General features: G+C 40.9%; 1 non-coding gene across 1 annotated transcript; it reads right to left on the bottom strand.

The window, feature by feature from the left end:
• Positions 1-2,204: 2,204 nt before the first annotated feature.
• Positions 2,205-2,298, bottom strand: trnai-uau (transfer RNA isoleucine (anticodon UAU)). The gene is made up of 2 exons: positions 2,261-2,298; positions 2,205-2,240 (listed from the first exon to the last, which is right to left on the bottom strand). It is a non-coding gene; the product is annotated as a tRNA-Ile (tRNA).
• Positions 2,299-7,261: the final 4,963 nt, after the last annotated feature.

The raw sequence follows: 7,261 nt of genomic DNA, 5'->3' as shown, positions 1-7,261 counted from the left end.
TGTTGAAGGACCGGAATTGAAGCTGTGGCATATTTGCATATTTCATATCCAGCCATGCATATTTTATATTACTTTATAATTTATAAAAAAAAAAAAAAAATTTTAAAGTGTGATGACTTTTTATTTTGTAGTAATTGTAGCGATTTCACATTCAGCTGCGACTGAGATGAGAATCAGCATCTCCAAACCGAGGCCATGGTTCTCGCCCGGAAAAGGGTGGAATGCCATCTCCGGGTTGGGGAGGAGATCTTGCCCCAAGTGGAGGAGTTCAAGTACCTCGGAGTCTTGTTCATGAGTGGGGGAAGAGTGGATCGTGAGATCGACAGGCGGATCGGTGCGGCGTCTTCAGTAATGCGGACCCTGTATCGATCCGTTGTGGTGAAGAAGGAGCTGAGCCGTAAGGCAAAGCTCTCAATTTACCAGTCGATCTACGTTCCCATCCTCACCTATGGCCATGAGCTTTGGGTTATGACCGAAAGGACAAGATCACGGGTACAAGCGGCCGAAATGAGTTTCCTCCGCCGGGTGGCGGGGCTCTCCCTTAGAGATAGGGTGAGAAGCTCTGTCATCCGGGAGGAGCTCAAAGTAAAGCCGCTGCTCCTCCACATCGAGAGGAGCCAGATGAGGTGGTTCGGGCATCAGGTCAGAATGCCACCCGAACGCCTCCCTAGGGAGGTGTTTAGGGCACGTCCGACCGGTAGGAGGCCACAGGGAAGACCAAGGACACGTTGGGAAGACTATGTCTCCCGGCTGGCCTGGGAACGCTTCGGGATCCCCCGGGAGGAGCTGGACGAAGTGGCTGGGGAGAGGGAAGTCTGGGCTTCCCTGCTTAGGCTGCTGCCCGCGCGACCCGACCTCGGATAAGCGGAAGATGCTGGATGGATGTAGCGATTTCCTGCCGGAATCCTGTCAACTTCCTTTTTAATTTTATTGAACTGCGTATGCAAGTGACGTCGAGGCCACATTGGGGCTAAAGGAGTGTGATAAAAAACACATTTTACTTGCAGTGTAAACCGTCCGCTGGAAAAAATGCAATAAAAAAAAAAAAAAATCATATTCGGGCCACTTTGGCCTGCAGTGTAAACATGGCCTTAGAAGCCATCCTGTTGACTGTACACTGCTGGATACAGTTGGCCTTCAAAAGTGGATCTTAGAACACACACACTTTGTAAATGTAAACTCTGCTATATTGATTACCTTTAACTTTGTTAAGTTCTCCTTATAGGTTCTTGTATTTCTAATACGCCTTTAATTTGCCTGTTCTAATGTTGTGCATAGGAGAGCTACACAACTTGAAGCAATGCGAGTAATCTAGTAGTACTTGCATTTAAAATCTTTAACATAATTGAAAAAAACATATGTACTGATAATAATCATTTGTAGCCTCTAACGTTTTATTCAGCATAAATCACACAGGATGTCACTGTGTGTAAAATGTTGCTTCGAAATGCATATAAAGATAGGAAGACACAGAGAAGAAATTGGAGGTAAACTACTGGTGCAACTGTTTTTGTTCAAACAGAACACACAGCCAATCATATTCATGCACATGCATCCTGGTAGTTGATCCAGTTTAAGGAAATAGTAGTAAGAGCAAACTGTGGACAACAGCAGCCCCTACTGGAAGAAGAGCAAACTGCAAAGTAAAAGAATACACTGTCCTACAATTCAAACCATAATAACCATATCTGAACTTGAAACTGGTGTGCTTTAATCTTTCGTTTTGTCTTGTAATATCATGTATTGGGTAAAGTGTAGGTATATGCAACTGTCGCATGAAATCATGTTGAAAATTAGTTTAAACGACCAAATATATACAGTAAAAAAGGCACATTTCCTGTGATCTTAACATCACAGTTACATTACTGTTGAATATGAATACAAATCATGGATATTTGTCACCTGTGAGTATCTTAACAAGTATATTGATATGGTGTGTCATTGGAAAAAGAACGATGATCAGATTTGACGGATATATGATTGTTTTATGATGACCATGGATTCTTTATGTCAAATTAAAATTGCTGTCAAAAGTAGATATGTGCTGCCCTCTACTGGCTGCAAAGCCAAAACGCAACTTTAGATCTCTCGCTCAATTCGTTCACTTCCATTGCAAAATCATTCTTGTCACAGCAAACTGGGTCGCAAGATGATATATTTTCCTTACAACGTGAGAAAAAAAACGTTACGTGTTTTCAAAATTCTGCTCCAGGTGAGGCTCGAACTCACAACCTCGGCATAGCTCTGCAGTGAACTGTCATATAAGTACCGCGCGCTAACCGATTGCGCCACTGGAGCCCGGCTAAACCCGTGAACATAAAGCTTTATAACTACAGTAGAGACTCAGCAGTTCTCATGTGCCCTGTTTTTACATCGTTTTTACGCCATAATTTGTTCGCAGTTGAAGCTTTTCCTTGCATTTTTGATTAGGGAAATATTACAAATAATCATTAGGGAATACACGATTAGGAAAAACATAACCTCTTGGTTACATTGTCGATATGACTTAGAACATAAACTCGAGAGCTGTTTTTCTACTTTCCCTATGTTGTTGGTTGAACGGTTGAACCCCAAATCAAACACATACTATACGGCCGTTTAGACAATACAGTAGCGTTTCAACAAAGTGTATATACAGTGGAGGTTAGTTAAAGCTTAACTCAATGAAAACAGAAAGCTTGATGACTGCTTATGCAAGAATAACAATGACGGTTAAAAAAAAGAGACACTTAGGAGTCGTTTCACACACGTGTTGATAAATAATGTGCCTTACCACAAAAGAACCGATAAAGAGCAAAATTGGCATTATGCCGCCACCCTAATCCTACTGCAGCTAGTAGTTAACAGCTAATGCTACAATAATAGCTCCTTAATGCTTCTTTTTTTATTTTGCAGTTTGATGGTACATTGCTGCCTCTCAGTGGTCAGTCTCGGTACTACTTCAGACCGTGTTGGAACGCCTGAGACTTGTGCTTTCATGGGTGAGACTAAATATTTTGTTTGTGGCCCCTTTTCGGTCTTTAATATTGTGTAACTCCATATGGGTTATAGAGCTGTGAGCATTGTAATACAATCTTTGAAATTCGAAATTTGTGGCTTGAAAAAGTGAATATGTGGGTGTTATTTCATGTCTGGAAGGCCTTCTTAATGTTAAAGAAATTATTTTGAAAGTGGTAAACATTTTTTTGCTTTATAGCTATGAAAATATTGAATTTATATATATATACCGTGCGTGACTGCTCGCTGACTGCTCGCTGTTTCGAAAAAGCTAAGTATCGTTCTATTTGTGTGCTTTTAATTGTTCTGCAGCTTTCTTTATTACTTTCTCAACATATTTAGCAGAGGTGGGACCAAGTCATTGCTTTGCAAGTCACAAGTAAGTCTCAAGTCTTTACCCTCAAGTCTCGAGTCAAGTCCCGAGTCAAGACAGGGCAAGTCCGAGTCAAGTCCAAAGTCAAGACTGGAAAGTCTCAAGTCAAGTCCCAAGTCCTGCATTTTGAGTTTCGAGTCCTTTCAAGTCATTTAACCACAGACTAATATATTTACACAGATTGTGTATGCTTTTAAAACGCTGTATTTATTTATTAAAACAAGTGCATTTGAAATTGCAGGGAAAAAGATAGTGCTGACATTGCACTTCAAAATAGCACTATTAACCAGTCATTTTAAACATGTAACTCATTCCTTTACAGAATAAACACATTTGAAAAAAACAAGTGCAACTGTACTTATTTGCACAAAAGTGTTAACATTGTATTTCCATGGCATATTGCATTATAACTAGTTCCACAGCAGTTTCTATCCTGTTCTTACCTTATCTCATTTATCTCATCTCATACTGTATGTGTGTTTATGTGTGCGTACACATGAAAAACATAACAAATATATGAACATAACAATGAACAGAGTTGTACTTTTTAGATGTCAGGACCCTATGCAATATGTACACATATTCTTAATATAGTATACATTTTAACTGACCTTTATTTGACTATGTTTGTCTTTTTGTAGGTGGCTAAAATACGCGGTGCTGCTGACTGCCGTCTAACGTTACGTTACTGTGTGTGATACATTGACTAACGTAATGTTACTGTGTGTGATACATTGACTAACGTAATGTTACTGTGTGTGATACATTGACTAACGTTACGTTACTGTGTGTGATACATTGACTAACGTAACGTTATGTATAGATACCTCATGAAACCCTGCTTAAAAAAAAATCACTTGACAAAAAGTATGAATAAGGTAGCAAACTGCAGTGGACGCAACAGATTGCCGTGTTTGCAATGACGTTATAACCATAGACATCTTATAAGTAGACGCAGCATTGGTTGCTGTGACGTGAGCAATTTGCCCGCCATCTTGAAGTGCTGATGAGGAGCCGGCGAGCAGCCTAAACTGACAGTTGAAAGGTAGAAAACAAAGATGGTGTTCAGCGTTTTCCTGCTCAAATGAGCGGACTGTTGAAAATAGGAATCGGGGGATTACTTTTCACAAGTAAGATTTAACATTAACGTACTATTGGTTGTATTTTATGAAAATAATATTACCACAGAGTTGAGAAGGATCAAAGATCTTAATATTTGTATGTGAAAATCACAAAGAAATCTTCTGGGGGAGGATGACGCCCCTACAGGGGTTTGGTTTACAAACTTTCAGCCCCACCTAAAACAAAATTCACCAGCCACTACTGATTATGATGTATTCTCTATTTTAGGCAAAGTATAAGACAATACTTTCTTAAAAGTGTAAATTTTTAACCAGGAATCAGTCTTCAAGTAACAATATTCAAATACTAACATTGTTGGGTTAAACAGAATTTGGTTTTATTCTGAATCCAGTGAAACAGATTGGTGGTTTTAGCTGATATGAAGACTTTCAGGTGTTTATATATGTTTAAGTATTTGGCAGACGCTTTTATCCAAAGCGACTTACATAAAATAATACATATAAAACAATCACTGCAAACATTATCATTTAAGGGAAGAATGTAATAGAAAATATCAATACAAAGTGTCAAGACAGAATAAACTCTCTGCTGCTGAAGCAACAGAGATACAGTCTATAGGTCCCTAAGATATATAGATATCTAATGTATTCATACATTGTTTATGTAGGATACACGCATATGTATATATAACCTAATCATATTGTTTCTTCAACTTAAAAATAGCTTACCGTTTTTTGTCCCCTTCTCTGGGATTATATTCCCAGTTTTGATCTCGGACGTCTGGTCACTTATAGCGTATAAGAATATTATATTACTGTTAAGCAAACTATGAATAATAAAACACGCCAAAACATGTGTCTGTTACACACGTATGACAAAAAAGCGCGTGAAAATCAGTGGTATTTCAGTGAGGTAAAATGAATTAAATGCGCTGACAGTTCATTGTTCCTGCCAAATGAATTGCACTGAGTGGAGCGGATCACCACTCCAAGATGGCGGCCCCGCGTCTCGTCTGCGCCAGTAGGCAGTAGCGCTCTATGCTGCGTCTACTTATAAGATGTCTATGGTTATAACGTTAGCAGTGAGTTTGCAGCCTCACTGATTTAACTACACAGCAAATAAAAGTCACGTTACTTAGCCAATAAACGTTATCTTACATTCAAAACTTACCCTTCTTTGTGCAACTTCAAATGTCGAACGAAGTTGGAAGTTGTTGCGTCTCCGTCTGTAATATTCGAACTGCGTGATTTGCATACGGCAATTCGTTTTTTGTTGACCAAGTCGTAGTTTTTATACCCGAACGAAACCAACTTTAACATAATTGTTTATCACTGGCACGTTGTTGGACCAACTCTTGTTCATTGGTTGTCCTGCAATTTGATTGGATGAATGCTGTGTGATGAAAACAACGTAGTTCTAATTTGATTGGCTGTTGTACTGACAGCACACCAGCTGACAGGAATAACACGCTGATAGACAGACGAAGAAAATGAAAAATACGGAGCGCTCCCAAATAACTTTTTAAGCTTTGGATTTTGGGGAAAGTGGCAAGTCATGTCAAGTCATGTCAAGTCAAAAGGCTCAAGTCCAAGTGAAGTCACAAGTCATTGATGTTAAAGTCTAAGTCGAGTTGCAAGTCTCTTTACATTTTGTCAAGTCGAGTCTAAAGTCATCAAATTCATGACTCGAGTCTGACTCGAGTCCAAGTCATGTGACTCGAGTCCACACCTCTGATATTTAGTAGTGCTATTTAACTTGCAAATCACCCGATCTCTGTCTCACCACCCCTCCCGCAGCTAGCTAGCAGCTAGCTGCTAAGCTAACGAAGATAGCGCGGAGAAAGGCGGCGCCGGTCGCTGGTCAGAAGGAATCTACTCCTGCACACCGTGACCAGGACTTCTCGGAAGACAGCAGGAACTTCACTCGGTGACAGAAAACACTGTGAGTATGGCTTCCTGCGCGTCTTGCACCTTACTCACGGAGAGGCTGGCTCTGCTAGAGGGCCGTGTCCGCCAGTTAGAGCAGAGTAATCTCGTAACTTTAGAAGTTGCGGACACATCTGCTAGCGTTAGCTGTAGCGAGCTAACTAGCCCAGCCTGTAGTAGTCCTAAGCGGCCTAAAAACTACGGTGTACCGGTTGAGACGCATAATAGATTTAGCTCTTTAGCTAGTCCTACACCCCAGTCTACCGGGCACCACACCTTAGTCATAGGGGACTCCATCACCCGAAACATAAAGCTTAGCAAACCAGCCACAATTAAGTGCATCCCTGGGGCCAGAGCACCTGACATTGAGGCTAATCTTAGGGAGCTAACTCGCAACAGGCCTAGTAAACACGTACGACAGGCTAATCGCACCACTAGTTATGCGAATATAGTTGTACACGTTGACTCCAATGACACTAGAATGAGACAGTCAGAGATTACAAAGAGAAACATAGCCAGGACTTGTGATCTCGCTAGAAAGATGTCCAGGCATCGAGTAATTGTCTCTGGCCCCCTGCCTGCGAGAGGCAATGATGAGAGATATAGCAGATTAGTGGCTGGCTAGCTTCTGTAGACAACAGGGACTAACGTTTATTGATAATTGGCCCTCTTTCTGGGGCAAACCAGGCTTGCTGATGTGAGACGGCCTTCACCCTAACCAGGAAGGCGCCATCATCCTGTCTAAAAACATAGACTACTGTTTAAGTCACATTTGACTAACTACACTAGAGCAAGCCCGGTCACAGGCAATTATAGAGCCTGCTAGTCCGGGTGAGGAGTCAGTTAAGCTAGAACTAGCCAGCGCCAGGCTGGATAATTCCTG

Source organism: Nerophis lumbriciformis, linkage group LG02 (assembly GCF_033978685.3).
Source record: "Nerophis lumbriciformis linkage group LG02, RoL_Nlum_v2.1, whole genome shotgun sequence".
Lineage (NCBI taxonomy): Eukaryota > Metazoa > Chordata > Actinopteri > Syngnathiformes > Syngnathidae > Nerophis > Nerophis lumbriciformis.
This window is presented reverse-complemented; position numbering and strand designations above follow the sequence as displayed.